General features: G+C 42.3%; 1 protein-coding gene across 1 annotated transcript in view; it reads left to right on the top strand.

Moving 5' to 3' along the window:
• Sgk1 (serum/glucocorticoid regulated kinase 1) overlaps positions 1–17,692 on the top strand; it is a 124,327-nt gene that overhangs the window by 37,370 nt on the left and 69,265 nt on the right. The gene's annotated exons all lie outside the window — the stretch shown is intronic.

Raw genomic sequence — 17,692 nt, forward strand, 5'->3', positions numbered from 1 at the left:
TTCTACCCCACCTTAGATAATTCAGTTCCCAAATAAAAGACACACAACTTTTATATTTATAGTAAGCCTTACAGCATTAGAGCTGGGCAGATATCAACTCTTATGCTAGTTTGTCTACTTCCTTGCCTAAGCACCTCCTACTCCAACAGGCCTTGTGCTCACAATCCATCTCCCCAAGGCACCTTCCTCCTTCTTATTCCTTCTCTCCTTGTTGGCTCTGCCTCAGACCCCAAGCCAAGGAGCCGAAGCCCCACCTACCTCTCTCTTCTGCCCAGCTACAGGCTGCAGGCATTTTTATTAACCAAGAGTTTTAAATTAAGGAGCAATGTTTGCACGACAAAAGCTGGCATATGTAAGAATTCACTGATCTTGAGGCAACTAGACCTTGGGATACAGAATAGAGCATCACAATACATCACAATACAACAGGCCAAACCTCTACAACTTGGTGTTCCCGACTATGATATCCAGGTTTTACCACTGATGTGGGTGTTTCTGTTCCTGTGACATGTATTAGTGAGTGATGACATCAATTCAGACAACTGCAACCAACGTATTCATGCTAAAAACAAAGGGAAGGAAGAGGTTACTTGGCATAGTAGGCAGCAAGTAAAGAACTTCGTGGAATTTCTTACAGGACATCCTTCCTGACAAGATGGCTCAGTGGGTAAAGTGGTTGCCACACAAGCATGAGGACCTGAGTTCAGATCCTCTGTATGCAAGACGGTCAAGCACATCTGTAATACCAGAAGTAGGAGGCAGAGAGATGAGACGCACCTCAACAGAAACTGACGGGCCAACCAGTCATGAGTAGGCAACAGCAAACCAGAGAATAAGGCAGGAGGTGAGGACCAACAGGAGACATTGTCCTTTGACCCCTACACATGCGCCAGGTCATGAATGTGCACACACACACAGATTTGAAGCAAAGACAATGGGGAAGTTAGCACCGCCCTCACCAGCTAGTGGCCAGACTGCATATGGTGTTTGGATGGATGTTACAGTTCTAGAGAGCAGGACAGATTCAAGCTACCTTGTCTGTGTGGTTTTAAGAAGCCAGAAGAAGGTTGGGGATTTAGCTCAGTGGTTAGAGCGCTTGCCTAGGAAGCGCAAGGCCCTGGTCGGTCCCCAGCTCTGAAAAAAAAAAAAAAAAAAAAAAAAAAAAAAAAAAGCCAGAAGAAACAGAAGTACCGAGAGCAAGAGCGGTGATGAGCCTGGATGGGAAGGGCAGAGACTTGAGAAGCAATGGATACCTTTGAGTCATCCTCCACTGCGTTCCCATCCTGTGGCTGTTGTTGGGGCCTTATCCCTTTTCTAGCTTTTCTGACTCAACTGCTCACATTCTCCTGAAGCCTATGCCACATCAAAGTTATCTAATAACCCGGCTCTCCGGTTCGGGAGGCATCGTGACACACTCTTCCTATCTCTCCTTAAAAAACAGTGGGCAGGAGAGACAGCTGGGCAGTAAGGGCGCTTGTGGCCAAGACTGACAGCCTGAGTTCAGTTCCCCAGGACCCACACTGTAGGAAACAACCAACTACACCCAACTGCCACATAACCTGCCTAGACTGGACCACATCCACACACATCCACAAACTAAATAAATGTAACATAAAAATTAAAAAAATATAAGTTTCGACTTTCCTTTCTTGGACTTGTCTTTGGAACACCCCAAATAGATCCCGCCTCTGCTGACCCCTGTACTGGAAATACAGTCCCTGGAATGGAATGGAAATTTCCTTTATTTCACCTGGGTTTACTTAGCCTTAAAGATTTGCTTGAATCATCACTGCCCTTAAGGGGCCTTCTCTGCTTTCTCCCAACCAGGCTGAGATATCTCTTTATCCTTTATCCCGTGATCTTATATAAAACGCTCATGGGATGAAGCTATAATCATAATAGTATCAACCACAGACCGTGTTCATCAGGGCAAAGTATCTCCCTGACATGATCTTCTCCTTTGACCGGAATACAGCCCCAAGACGAGGCTGTTCATTTTCTCAGTCTTACAAAGGTAGGAGCCGAGTTCTAGGTGTGGCTTTGGGCTTTTCGGACCAAGAGACTCCTCTGGAGTACATTCGTGAAATGTTTGCTGCATGAGGAAACACAGGCTCCTCTCAGTCCCCTCTGAAATGCAGCCAGCATCCTCTTTTAAAGATCACACATGTTTCTTTCTGTCCTTGTCTCGCAGAACTGCACGACAGTTACTGGCTTTTGTTGGAATGTCCCCCTACCCTTAGAAAAGCTGCTGTTTGTTTTGTTGTGGGTTTTTGTTTCAGGGGCTCATGTATCCCATGTGTAGCAATGCCCCTTCTGAACTCCTGATCCTCCTGCTTCGGCCCCCTTAGTACTGGGATGAGCAATGACACTAAGTCTAGCTCTGTTGAGTTCCTTAAATGCTACATGAGAAAGAGAAAGATGGTCCCAATTGAAAATGGTCAGACTTCGGATTTTCCATATTTGCTCAGGTACAAAATTGATGTGCACTGGTATGAGAGAGCTTGAGGTAAGGAGATGAAGACCGTTTTTCTGTGAAACTTGGCTAAAAACAGAAAAAGTCGTGGTGGTGGGCCAGGGATGCTGGAACGAGGCAGAGTTTGTGGGTGTAAAGGGACTGTTTTTAGTTTGCTAGCTTTTTAGAGATATTGCAAAAACAACAAGTTTGGTGTGTTTAGAGTCAATAGTCTAGAAGAAGAAAGAGGTTAAAATTACTGGAAGAGGAGTTTCTGGGAGGGATAGGAGAGGAAGCTTTGAAAGCTTGTGGAGGAGCCTGGGTTGTTGCTCGGAGATTAGACCAGCAGCTCTTTTCTTCTTGAGTCTTGTTATCTTTTCCTTTTTAAAAAAATTATTTAAAGTATATGAGTACACTGTAGCTGTCCAGACACACCAGAAGAGGGCATCAGATCTCATTACAGATGGCTGTGAGCCACCATGTGGTTGCTGGGAACCGAACTCAGGACCTCTGGAAGAGCAGTCAGTGCTCCCAACCCTGAGCTGTCTCTCCAGCCTGCATCTTGTTTTCTAATCGCCAAAGTGTAAATAGCACACATTGACCCTTATAGGCAGTCGTCACAGTGATTTCCCTTCCTTTCTATTTTCCTCCTCTACCTTCTCCCTCCTTCCTCTTCATTTCCTCTGCCCAAGACAAATTCAAAAGAGAGGATCAGTCCTACGATTTTATCTCCATTTCAAAACACTCATATTAATGAGTCCCTGAGCTCTGCCTACCACTGATCGGTGAGTGATATTTTATTGGAATCAGAAGGGGACCTTAAATTACCGAGCCTGGTGTTCAAGGATAAGACTGTATGTGGTGTGCAACACTCACAGTACACTGAGCTTGGAATTCAAGGCTAAGTCTATGTGTGGTGTGTAGCACTCACAACCACTGTAGTGATTCTGAGGGTGGTGCTTCTTGTGAGCTACAACATGGAGGATGGTACAGAGATGTGTGTTCTTCCCCCTTCCATCCTCTCTCTTCCTTCTAGACCCCTCCAGAGGAGGACCAAACCTGGAGGAATCCAATATTAGACCTTGGGGATCTAGAACAGGATGCATGGGAAGGACTGGGAAATCCCAAAGGCGTGGAGAGCTGGGGAATCCCAGAGGCCACTCAGTCAGGACGCCTCTTCAGGGCAGGCATGGCTATATAAGGGGTGAAACTAAATGTGGCGTAGATCTTGCCTTCATAGGGGACCTTAGCAAAGCTCGTGGCTGTCCCTAAGCTAACATAATTTTCATTAAAAACAACAGAGTAACTACTATTTCATTTGTAAGTCCATATCGCTTATGTCTTAAAAGAAGCCATGCAGTGAATCTTACCCTTACAGTCCACAAACGCAGAAGAAATAGAAAAAGCAAATCATGTGGTTCTGTATAAGCAATGAAGATATTCAGAGGAAAAAGAGCCGTGTGATTAGCAGATACCGCTGCGGTAAGGAGATTAAGTCCGTGTCACTGCATGGTCCGAGTTTTGGAGACTGTGGAATAGTTCTCTGGGCACCAAGGTGAGAGACCATATACTCCCTGTGTCCTGTCTGGGGGCAGGAGATCCTCCTTTTATATTGCCTGAATATCTTCACCGGAAAACGGGCTTCTATCAGGATTAAAAGGCTTTTAAACATGTATCTGTTTTTCATTCTTTGCTTTGTTTTCTTGTTGAAGGTTTAGGTTTGTGTTGTGGTTTGCCTTGGGGTTTTCTCTGAATTTGTTAAATAAAGGCAAGAGCGTGAGATTTGGGCAGAGGTAGGAGTTGGGAGTGAGAGGGGGATTAGATTCAGAGGTTAGGTTGACAGTTGACAGTTGGAGACAGTTGAGCGAGTGGAACCGGAGGAGGGGGGGGTGAGGATTGACAGTTGAGGGAGGAGGGGTTAGAGAAGGAAGCCGGGAGGAAGAAGAGAGGGGTTGGAGAGACGATGGGGAACTGAGAGGAGTTAGAGGTACCAGGGGGGAGAAGAAGCTGGAGACTTGGTAAATAAAAGGTGCAGGGATGAGTAATTTGGGAACTGGGATTAGGACAGTGTAATGTGGATCTGCCAAATCTAGACGCTGGATTGCTTTAATGCTAAGTGAGTGTGTTTTTTTTTAAGAAAGAGTCTCAATTTAAGTAAGTGTGGCTGGGCTGAGTTTATGCCAAGATATCCAGCAGATATCTGGGGCACTGAGGTGTGGAACCCTAGCAGGGTAAAAACACCAGTTGTATGCTCTTTTGTGTAAGAGTCTCAGTATAAGAAAGTGTGTGGCTGGGTTGTGTTTCTGCCAAGATATCCAGAAGATATCTGGGGAAGCGAGGTGTGGAACCCTAGCAGGGAAAAACACCCTGAGGGAAAACATTCCACCCCCGGTTTTCGTTTATACATTTTTACTTTTACTTTATTTTTATTTATTTACGACAACATATGGCGCCCAACTAAACCATTAAAACTCAACTAACCTGAGATAAAAGTTTACTTCCCTCTCAACCCCAAAATAGACAAAAATACTAGTAGATTAAAAATTGACTGGGTCTAGAGGGTCTACAAAAAATCAAAAAGACTACACATATTCTAAAACAAAAGAAAAAAAAGGTACAAGGGGCTTCAGATCAGATACTACTTTGATGTAAGAGAGATATATAACTTTATGATACTTAAAAATGAGAAACATAATGAATATCTTTTGGGCCTTATGGAATGATATTTTGAATGGTCTGACAGTTGAGAATTTTGAAGAAAAAGACACTTTATCATTTACCAGTATTGCAATATTCATTCTTCTGATTTACTATATCTCCTCAAAAGACAGGGCCCTAAATAACAAATTTCTAGCCTTAGAACAGAAGATACAGGTAATTATGGAACAACATGAACAACAGAAAGAGAAAATTAAATCTTGGCAATATAGCTTAGAAGGAACACTAGAATTGAAGACACAGAAAATTATAGATCAGAATAAGAGACAGAAAGATGAAAATGAAAGTGATAGACAGGAACTAGAAAGGATGTTAAAACAGAACATACAACAACACACAGCCCTAAATAACAAATTTCTAGCCACAACAGCTCACAGATCATACGGAACAGCAGAGAGAAAGTAATGAGGTTTGGAAGCAAGACTTAGAGAATAACTTTTTAAAATTAATCAATCAAAAGATAATGGATAACAAATTATTAGAAGTACAATATAAAGAAAAATTCAAAGTGTGGAAGCAAAACCTTGAACAGAGAATTCAGGAACTCAAAGAACAGGGGGAAAGACAGAAAGAGAAATATGAAGCACGGATACAGACTTTAAGAGAGAATTTAAAATTACAACTAAAAAGAAAAAAACTCAGGTAGAGACAGAAGATAAAATTAAGGAAAGCCAACCCTAAGGTTTTTAGGAAACAAACTTTAGTCTATCAGTTAGTGTGCAACAAAGGCCTCCAAACGATGATCATCCACAGGGTTATGAAGAATTTGAATGGCAAACCCATGGATGTATTAGAATTAAGGAAATTTAAGGAAAGTGTAACTAATTTTGGAATGCATTAAGCCATTTGTAAAACAAATCTTAATTTCTTGGGCTATTAAAATAGAGTAATCCCCAAGACTGGAAAGATATGGTAAGAGCAATTCTAGAGCCTGCTGAAAATTTGCAATGGATTTCATGGTGGAGAGAAGAAGTGAGGGAGATAGCAAGACAAAATAGAGCTAGGGGCAGAGAGATTTCCACAGATCAACTGCTTGGTGAAGGCCGCTTTGCTGAAGTAGAGGTGCAGGCTATATATGACGAAGAAACTCTGTCATGGTGTCGATTGTCAGCCTTAAAGGCCTGGGACACAGTCGCAGAATCAGGGAAAAGACTTGAAACATTCACTCCAAGTCATACAAGGTCCTAAAGAAACCTTCCCTGACTTTTTACAAAACTTACCTCAGCTGTGGAAAAGGAGTGTATCAGATTCAGCGGCAAGAAAGGCGATAATTGAGTCTTTAGCCTTTTGAAAATGCAAATACCAAATGCAGGGAAGTAATTAGACCACTAAAGGCAAGGTCCCGCACCAATAGATGAGTGGATTAGATATACAGCTGATGTTAGATCTTGTTCTCCTGATACTACTGTGATAGGAGAAGCTGCCACTGGACAGCTAGAGATGACCCAAGATTTCAAATGTTTTAATTGTGGTGAGCAGGGCCATCTCCAGATATTACTGTAATAAAACCAAGTGATACAAAAAAGGGGGACTGTGCCTCCTAGAATGTGTCAAAGATGTGGCAGATATGGACATTTGACTAGGAAGTGTACAGCAACAACAGACAGATGGGACCGATCCTGCCAAAAACTCCCAGGGGGCCTCGCAGGCCCCAATACCGAGGCAGGAGAGTTCTCCTCCTCAGAACGATTAAACAACAAGACTTCAAAACGAATATTTTGGCTAACGTCTATAGAGGACCAAAGGCCAAAACTAAAAATACTAGTAGATAATATCGAAATTGAAGGAATGGTTGACACTGGAGCAGATGTTACCATCATCTCTCCAAAATCTTGGCCCATTAGTTGGCCACTTCAAAAAGTGGATATGCAGTTTCAAGGTGTTGGCACTTTATCCCAAATAAAACAAAGCATCAGGTGGTCAAATGTATAGGACCAGAAGGTCAGGTAGGAAAATTAAGGCCATCGTGGCTGATATAGCCATTAATTTATGGGAAGAGATCTACTACAGCAGTGGAAAACTCAAATTAATATCCCCTCAGTTTCAGGTTCTGGCCTAAAATTCATCAGACTCCTAATAAAAACTTTAAATTAGTCAGGGAATGTTATCAGGACAAAGTTAGAGACTGTCAAGCTGTCCATAAGCAAGATACAGCAGAGGCTGACAATTTAGTGTTTACCCCAAGGAGCCACTGCTGTTAAAACAACAACAGCCTTGCCACTAAGGTGGCTGACTGACCAACCATCTGGATTGATCAGTGGTCCATGACAAAAAAAAAACTACAGGCATTAGAGCAGCTAGTCCAGGAGCAGCTGGAGGCTCAGCATATAGGTCCACCAGCCTTGAATTCTCAGTATTTGTCATTAAAAACAGTCTGGCAAATGGAGGTAATGACAGATCTCAGAGCAATTAATAAGATTATTCAGCCGATGGGTTCCATGCAGCCTGGGATCCCACTGCCTTCTTTGTTGCCTAAGGGAGTGGCCTATTATAGTGATTGACTTAAAAAGATTTTTTCACTATTCCTCTACATGAAGGCGATAAGGAAAGGGTTTGCCTTTTTCGGTGCCTACCCTTAATAGAGGTAAGCCCAAAAAGATATCAATGGAAAGTCCTTCCAAAGATGTTAAATAGCCCAACCTTGTGTCAATATTTTGTACAGCAGCCATTAGATATAATTCACAAAAAATTTCCCCAATCTATTATTTATCATTACATAGATGACATTTTATTGTCTGATTCAGATATAAATATCCTGGAAAGAATGTTGATAAAGTAAAAAAAAACATTTTTGTTACCATGCTGGGGATTAAATCGCCCCTGAGAAAATACAAAGAGGGAGTTCTATTAATTATCTGGGGTATAAAATAAGTATACAAAGAATTAGGCCACAAAAGGTGCAAATCAAAAGAAGCAAATTAAGGACCTTAATGATTTTCAGGAAACTACTTGGAGACATTAACTGGTTGAGGCCTGTGTATTGGCTTGACCACTCAAAGTTGAGCAATTTATTTCAAACACTACAAGGCTACAAAGAATTAAATAGCCCAAGGAAACTATCAGCTGAGGCTGAGAAAAGCTAGCTTTGGTAGAAAGGAAACTGCAGGGACGCACATCTGGATCGTATTGATCCAAAAGATGGCCTACATAGTCATCTTGCCCTCTACTCATTCCCCTACAGAATTCTCATGCAAAGAAGATTATATCTTAGAATGGATATTTTTAGCACATAAACAGAGTAAGAAACTGAAAACCTACATTGAGAAGGTCTCTGAATTGATACTTAAAGGAAAATTGAGACTTCGACAATTAGTTGGAATGGATCCGGCTGAAATTGTGGTACCTTTTACTAATACAGAAATTAACTCTTTGTGGGTACAAAATGAACATTGACAAAGAGCATGCAGTAACTTCTTAGGAGACATTAACAACAAATACCCTAAAAACAAAAGACTTCCAGTTCATAAAGCAACTAACTGGATCCTCCCTCGTGATAGTAAAGGGAACTCCAATATCTGGAGCCCTACATTTTACACTGATGCCAGTAAGTCAGGAAGACAGGATATAAATCGGAAAATGTAAAACAAGGTGACTGAGAGTCCCTATAAGTCAGTTCAAAATCTGAACTGTATACAATACTCATGGTGTTGTCAGATTTTCGAGAGCCTCTTAATATATAGTAACTCTCTCAATATGCAGAAAGGGTTGTTTTACATAGAGACTGCTGAACTTATTCAGGATGATTCCGAATTGACATCACTATTTATTCAGCTACAAATAAAAAATCAGAAATAGGAGTTACCACTATATAACACACATAAGATCCCATACAGGTCTGCACCCAGGCCCTCTGACACAAGGTAATAAATGAAATTGACCAGCTACTGATAGGAAGTGTACTAGATGCTTCAGAATTTCATAAAAACACCATGTTAACAGCAAAGGCTAAGAAAAATTTTTCTATCACTTGGCAACAAGCCAAAGAGATTGTGGAGCAATGTCCTACTTGCTCGTTATATAATCAAACTCCATTGCCTACAGGAACTAACCCTAAGGGTACCCAAAGAAATGAAATTTGGCAAATGGATGTTCTCCATTTTACAGAGTTTAGTAAGCTGAAATACATACATCATACTATAGATACATATTCAGGATTTCAATGGGCAACTGCCTTAACGTCAGAAAAGGCGATTCTGTAATTACACATTTTGTTAGAAGTTATGGCTATAATGGGAATACCCATACAAATTAAAACGGACAATGGTCCAGCATATATCTCTAACAAGATTAAGCGCTTCTTTGACTATTATAATATAAAACATGTTACAGGTATACCACACAATCCTACAGGACCAGCGATTGTAGAGAGATCTAATCGAAGTCTAAAGGAGATGCTTAACAGGCAAAAGGGGTCAACAAAAACTCCCAGAGATAGGATACATAGTGCTTTATTAACCTTAAATTTTTTAAATGCTGATGAACAAAACAGCACAGCTGCTAAAAGACATTGGATTGTGGAAAAGACTACTGAACTAAACCAGCCTGTTTATATTAAGGATATTCTGACGTCAGAATGGAAAATGGAAATGTGTTACGCTGGGGGGGCAGGGGTTATGCCTATGTTTCTACAGGAGAAGAAAAGCTGTGGTTCCTTCCAAGCTGATAAAAATCAGAAATGACAGGGGAGACCTCCTGAAGTCCTTAGCAACACAGAAGAAAAAGGAGACTAAGGCGATCAACAAATAGGTGATGTATATATGAGGTTGTTTAGGTCTCCGTGTATGAACTGGCTGAGACTGAAATGTCTATAAACAGCCAGTGATATTTTGAGTGCAAATTCCTCATAACTTGTAATACGTATGTATTACAAAAATTATGTTGGATTTGATTATATGATTAACCTAACCTGAAAAAAGGTAGTCATTTTTTTTTTGTTTTTATTTACTAAACTGTGCACCCTGCTTATCCCATTTGAAAATGCTTATAGAACTACATAATGCTTGTAAAGTTTTGTGTGCTGCAGGATGAAGGAAGAGAAAGATAGCTCTGAAATGATACACACTCTGGGATGTTGAGATTCCGGACTTTTCCAGTCCAACTTCGCGTTTGATTCTCCCTTAATTACACTGAAGATGCTTGATTTAAAGGCCTGCTTTCAGAACTTTCCAGAATGGACATCTTACTTATCCAGCCCTTCAGACTGTCATAGTCAAGATGTCAGTAGTTAGATGAACTTTCTCAGCACAGAATGACTGGCAGGCAAATCCCAGCTAGCTCTGCTTGACAAAGCCAACTTTCCTAATACCCCTTGGGCCCCAGAAGGGAATTCTTCGCCCCAATCCAGCTGAAACAGACAAGGAAAGATCGTCGTCCCATTTCCTTATGTTGGGGTGGATGGTTCTGTTTATTTTAAGAACTGTGGATAAGTTTTCTTTTAAGGGATACAATACAAATGTAGCTTTGGGCAGGGGAAACTAGAGAATGTAAACTCAGGGATTGCTACTTTTCCTTTCCTTTTTTGTATCCTTCTTATATATAGTAATACATAGAAATTAGAAAAATAGACAAACAGATAGATTGGCAAACTTACTCTTAAACAAAATTTTACAGCTATATTTTACATTGATAGAAATGTTTGTAATTGATACAAAGTTGAAGCTGTAATCTTTTCATTGGTATAAAATACATTTTACACAAATGCGAGGTTTTCAATGGTATACTTTCTTGTTGATTTATAATTGAGATTAATATTGCTACTTTAACATGGGCATTGTGCCTCCACTATGCATCTAAGAATACAAGTCTTAGACCCGGTCCTATAACTGCTGTTATACATTATTTTTAGTTGATTAACCAGTACCAGCTAAGGGTCAGATGACAAGGTTATGGTTCTAAGTCAGTTTAGATGGGTTTTGTAAATACTTCGATTAGAGAGGGCCAACGGTACCCTATGCTTAACAGTTCAGAAACGCCTATGTAGATAGAAAATCTTCAAGGGCATCAGAAGTCCAAAGAATAACCTGTTTATGGACATTTCTTCATCTAGATCATTTTACTAGAGACTTGTCTGCCCCTGACAGGGCCCCTTAGACTCGAAGAAGAACTTGAACATCAATGGAGTTGCTCAAATCGTGGTAACGCAGCCACTGAGCAAATTGCTTCAATTCATCTACAGACAAGACACTGTCCAGAAAGAGACAAATTATGCAGAATAGTCGACTGATAATCTCTGCCGAGGCAGGGTGATCAGCCCTTCAAAATCTGCATTGATAAGGTCTGTCAGATGATCCTGGGCCAGAAGGCTGAAGACTGATGCTCCAGCATATTAAGGAATAAAGGGACTGTCCAGGTGATCAGCAGTCTTTATAAAATTGGCTAAGCTTGGAAGCCATGTTTTGTGCTTCCTATGTTTTCAGGTAATATTAATCATTCTTGGATTTCTGATGTGGTTGGAGACTAGTAGTCTCATAGACAACCTTAATGGTTTAGTATTGAGAAAGATGATAAATCTGTTAGAGTGGTTTTAGGTGGCATGGGATCTAGAACCAGGATATAGTCAAGTATAGTTTTTTTAGTATAGATGACATGGTTAATGAACAAAATTGATGGACTGGGTGATCAGCGTATTGTTGGTTTTATAAATTGCAGAATGGTAATAATGATACTTAGTTCACCTATATATAGGAAAAAGTTTTTTAACTGGACAAAAAGGGGGAAATGTTGTGGTTTGCCTTGCCAAGATGTGGTGTGGATAACATGGTTGGTGAACAGAGTTGGTGGACTGGGTGATCAGCATATTGTTGGTTTTGTAAATTGCAGAATGGTAATAATGATGCTTAGTTCACCTATGTATAGGAAAAAGGTTTTTAACTGGACAAAAAGGGGGAAATGTTGTGGTTTGCCTTGGGGATTTCTCTGAATTTGTTAAATAAAGGCAAGAGCGTGAGATTTGGGCAGAGGTAGGGTTGGGAGTGAGAGGGGGATTAGATTCAGAGGTTAGGGTTGACAGTTGACAGTTGGAGACAGTTGAGCGAGTGGAACCCGGAGGAGGGGGTGAGGATTGACAGTTGAGGGAGGAGGGGTTAGAGAAGGAAGCGGGAGGAAGAAGAGAGGGTTGGAGAGACGATGGGGAACTGAGAGGGAGTTAGAGGTACCAGGGGAGAAGAAGCTGGAGACTTGGTAAATAAAGGTGCAGGGATGAGTGAATTTGGGAACTGGGATTAGGACAGTGTAATGTGGATCTGCCAAATCTAGACGCTGGATTGCTTTAATGCTAAGTGAGTGTGTTTTTTTTTGAAAGAGTCTCAATTTAAGTAAGTGTGGCTGGGCTGAGTTTATGCCAAGATATCCAGCAGATATCTGGGGCACTGAGGTGTGAACCCTAGCAGGGTAAAAAAACACCAGTTGTATGCTTTTTTGTGTAAGAGTGTCAGTATAAGAAAGTGTGTGGGTGGGTTGTGTTTCTGCCAAGATATCCAGAAGATATCTGGGGAAGCGAGGTGTGGAACCCTAGCAGGGAAAAACACCCTGAGGGAAAACATTCCACCCCCGGTTTTCGTTTATACATTTTTACTTTTACTTTATTTTTATTTATTTACGACAACAGGTTTGGTTTGTTTAAGGCAAGTTCTTCCTGGGTCCCCCAGGCTGGCCTGGAACTTATAACAATAGCCCAGGTTGTTCTTACACCTTCCATTCCTCCTGCCCTAACCTCCAAAGGGCTGGGATCCCAGGCGCTACCCAACTGGGGGGGTGGGGGTGGGGGACTTGAAAGTTACTACGGCCATAGAGAAACAGTAGGTTTTCCACGATAAAAGGGTGCCTCTCTGAAATTACAGTTGTTTCCACCTCTGGTTCCCATGGCTTTTGAGAAAGAGGCAGCTCGCCCTCCCGAAATCCTGAGACAGGCTCTGCCATCTGGGATCATACAGAAGCGCCGACGAGCTATGATTTTTTTTCCCTCATCAGTTGATAATATCATTATCAGCTAAGCCGTTTTATATGAAGAGTAATATCTGTTTACTATTACATAATAGGAAAAAGAACCACAAGTGGAAAATCCCTAAAAGCTGGCCAATCTCCTTAATCGTAGCTGGCAACTCTCCGAGGGGATTGTGGCTTCTGGATAGCTTCTTCCCTCCCCCTTCAAATAAACGAATAAAAACAAAGGCAGACCAGATTTAGCAAAGAATTACGTTTAGTGCTTTACCAAGTCACGGCCCAGAATTCTAGTTATGGTCTTAAGCTTTAACTCCAGGCTGCACAGATTACTGCTTCCTAAATCCGGTTCACACTGGAACTAAACTCTCCAAGCCCCCAGCGGCAGAACTCTTGCTTTGTTTTAGATGGACGTCTCCTCAGGTTTACGTTTGTTTACAAGGCCCTTCACAACTACTGTGGAGCTCCGAATCAAATGAGACCCAGGTGGCCACACAGCCAGGACTGCCTCTGTATCCGGCCATTCACGTCTCTAACACACACAGCTGCCTCCAGCACAGAGCCATTGTGGCCGGTCTCTGAGGGTTCCCAAAGCCACTCACAACCCTCCCTCCACCCAGCAATTCAGCTCAGGCCGTCCCTAAGAGGGGCGGGCTGGAGCTTGAATTCCCTGAGGGCCTGAGGGAAGCTCTCTGCTCAGCAGTTTTGGAGGGCACCTTGCCCAGGCTGCAGGGCTGGAGAGGGAGCCTGTGCGTGTACTCACATCTCACACCCCAGCCACTCTCTAGGGATTTCTGAGACTGAGTAAATACCATAAACCCTGGCCTTAATTAAAGCCCCATAAAAAACCACTCGTGAAGCTAAAAGGCTAGTGAAAATCTTCGAGTAGCGGGAAGGAACTAAAAAGCTAGCGAAAGTCTTCTGCAAGTGAGGAACAGACTGAAGCCTGAGTGAAGGCAAAACCAAGACAAAGCGAGCAACCGTCTCCATTCCTGCTAGAAAATGTCGCTTTTGTGATGATTTTCTCTGATACTCCCGAACAAATAGATTACTTCCTTCCCTAGCTCCACTCTCTGCGGAGAGGCGACCATATTCTCATTAAAGTCTGGAATGCGGTGATTCGTCAAGAGTGTCTCGGTGTCTGAGACCTATCCTCACTGTGCCCACAGCAGACTGATTTAAAACAACAGACACGTCTGCTCTTGGCGCATGCGCAAAGTATTGGTTTCTCTTAGCTTCAAAGATGTGCAATGGATTCAAAGAATCAACATTGGGGGAAAGGGGGATACAATACTTCCCAAATAAACCCACAAAAGCATTTGCTTTCTTTTGCTTTCCTGGAAGCTGTGGTTGGCTTTCCATCTCAAGTTTCTGTGTTTGCTGCCTGGTTTTCCCCCGTGAAATGCAGACCTGGGGATGTGCCCACGCATATGACATCTTGTAATCATAATTCTGCCTTTACTGCCCAGCGCTTTCTTTAGGTTGGTGGAAATAGGGACCCTCAACCCCTGAAGAGCCCACTCACAATACCTGCTTCACGTTCTGCCTTATATAATAAACTTCATGTATTTCATAGGAGAAATAATATGTCCTTCTAATAAATAAACACACACCTCAAGTCATAATTCAGTGTCCATTGAGGCAAGGGGAGATTTAAACTTTCAGAATCTAAGAATAGGAGCTGGAGAGATGGCTCAGTGGTTAAGAGCACTGACTGCTCTCCCAGAGGTCCTGAGTTCAAATCCCAGCCACACCACATGGTGGCTCAGAATCTAAGAATAATTGTAGTCAGGCCCTGTGACTTGGGAATAAAATGGAAGATGGATCTGTTTGTAGATCTGTTAAAAGAGATGGAAAGAAAGCCGGAGGAAAAAGATTAATTTCAAACTCAAGTTTGGTAATAAAACAGGAACCATTACCAGCTTCAAGCTCAAAAGCCCTCTGAAGAAGGAGGAAACAAAATATTTTCCATCTGAAATAAAACTTAAGTTACTTCTAGGCTGATCAGAAACACATTTGGAAGGCTGGGGACATAGCTAAGTGGTAGGACATTTGCCTAGCATTCAAGGGGCCACAGAGTGAATCCAGTCCCTACTACAGCCTAAAACTCCAATTCCAAAACAAACTTGAGACTACATCAAGGATAGAGATTCTGTTCTAGTCCCAGAATCTTAGGTTTTAGACTGCACTCATGATCCAGACAAACTTCTTTCTTTTATAATGCTGGGAACCAAACCTTGCACCGGAAGGTAAACACTGCTCTTACTTAGCCGTACCCCTAAGCTGTAACTAAACATTTTTATCTGTGTGTGTGTGCATGTATGGTATGTTTGGGTGTGCTTGTGTGAGTGAGTGTGCCTTGTGAGTGAGTGTGTCTTGTGAGTGAGTGTGCCTTGTGAGTGTGCCTTGTGAGTGAGTGTGCCTTGTGAGTGTGTCTTGTGAGTGTGCCTTGTGAGTGTGCCTTCTGAGCGAGTGTGCCGTGTGAGTACGGGCACATCTGTGACAAAGCAACCCTATCAGAGGACATCTTTGGGCATCAGGTACCCTCCTTCATGCTGCTTGTGACACAAGTTCTCTTTGTACTTTGCGGACACTTAGGGCAGGCCAGCTTCTGGGGATCCTCTGTCCTGACTTGTCAGCCTGCAGGAATCCCTAGGATGCCAGACACATGGGACTCAGAGTCCTCATGCACTGAGCCACCTTCCCACCCATAACAAAGGCCTTTGAATACACCAACCAGTGTACTTGTAGTGCTCTGCAATCCAAGAAATACCACGGAAACAGCCTGTCATAATAGTAAATTCAAAATAGTATTTATTCACGTTATGGTCTAAAAAACACTTTTGAGACATGATGTTCTGTTTTGTTTCTGTTTTTCTAGACAGGATCTCTCTGTGTAGCCCTGGATGTCCTAGAACTTGCTCTGTAGACCAGGCTGGTCTTGAACTCAGAGATATGCCTGCCTATGCCTTCTAAGTGCTGGGATTAAAGGTGTGCACCACCACAGCCCTGCCTGAGGCATGGTTTATGAAGTCAAGGTTGACCTTGTTAAACTCCTGATCCTCCTGCCTCCCAAGTTGTGAGATTGCAGGCATGAATACCTGCTAAGACTCCAAAAGTGATAGTTAAGACAGACATTGAAAAGGATACAGGGCTCAGTGACAGAGTATCAGTATACCAAGGGTCACAGGTTGGTTCCCTACTAGCAGCTCAAGGAGCATAGCAGGGAGTTTGGGGAGGGACATGAGAAGCACAGGACTACAAGAGGGCAAAAGTAAAGTAGGGACAAAAGCCAGTGACAAAGAGAGAAAAGAGAGAGGCACTAGAGTTTTCAGTCAGGCATGGTGGTGTCAGGTATGATACAAACCCAGTCCTTGGACAACGAAAGCACGAGGGTCACAAGTTTGAGGCTACCTTGGGTTATATAGTAAGATCTCTCAGAGAGAGGGGCATGGGAAAGGCAGGGAATGGGGGGGGGGAGGAGAAAAGACACAGAAATAAGACAAATAAAGGAAATTTAAACACACAAATATAAACAAATAGAGAAATGTGGTTTTAATTGCTTAAGGGCCTTGTAAATAAATAACATTAGCCCCTAAACAATGAAAGTGCAGCCCAGAACAGCAATTATGATGCAACCTAACATTTATTAAAAAAAAAAATAAAATGTAAAAGACTGACTGTTGTAAAGGGGAGGGGGACCACCCATGACTCTAACAAGGAACACAGCTGTGTCTATTGTAGTCTAAACCTCATACTGATAACATTCACTGTCACTTGGGCTCCCAAGTAGCCCAGGCTGGCCTTGAACTGCCTACAAATCGGAGACTGACCTTGAACTTGTTCTCTGGTCTCCATCTTCCCAGTAGTTAGAATTACTGGAGTGAGCTCATTCCCAGCCTCGACATCCTCCCAGCTGTTGAGACAGAATCTTACTTTGTAGCTCAGGCTAGCCTTAAAGGGTTCCCCTGCTGCAGGCCCTCAAGTAGAAGGACTGCACATCCAGCTCAAGTGTTCCTTACCCATCTTGGAACATACTCGGTAGCTGAAGCTGGCTCTGAACTTTTCATATTCCTGCCTCAGTTTCTTGGGTGGCAAGTCCAGCAGGGATGGACCAGTATTTTCTGCTTCCTGTTCCATCAGTTGCTGGATTAGACTCCTAGCTGCATACATATTTATGCAGCCGTTTATCCCATTCCTTACCCACCATGGTGGACTGCATCTGCCTACTCTGTAAGCCAAGATAAGCACTTCCCCTGTAAAATGTTAACTAAATGAAAATAGAAACCTCAGACTCAGGCCCTAGCTTGGTATAGTATTTGCTTAGCCTGTGTGAAGTCCTGTGTTCAATTCCCAGTGTTGCAGATAGTAACAATAGGGTACAATGAAAATGTTGCAACTGGGGTAGGATGGAAATGTTGCAACTGTTACAACAGGAGAGGAAGTAGCATTATCTTAAGCCTATAATTGAGGAGATGCTTGGGGAGATGAAAGAACAGCCAGAATGGCCCGGATTAGAAGAAACGGTTGGAAGGTCTGAGAAACTAAGAATTCTCATCGCATTTCCTAGCCCAGTGCTGTAAA

The sequence above is a fragment of the Rattus rattus genome, chromosome 2, assembly GCF_011064425.1.
Source record: "Rattus rattus isolate New Zealand chromosome 2, Rrattus_CSIRO_v1, whole genome shotgun sequence".
NCBI lineage: Eukaryota > Metazoa > Chordata > Mammalia > Rodentia > Muridae > Rattus > Rattus rattus.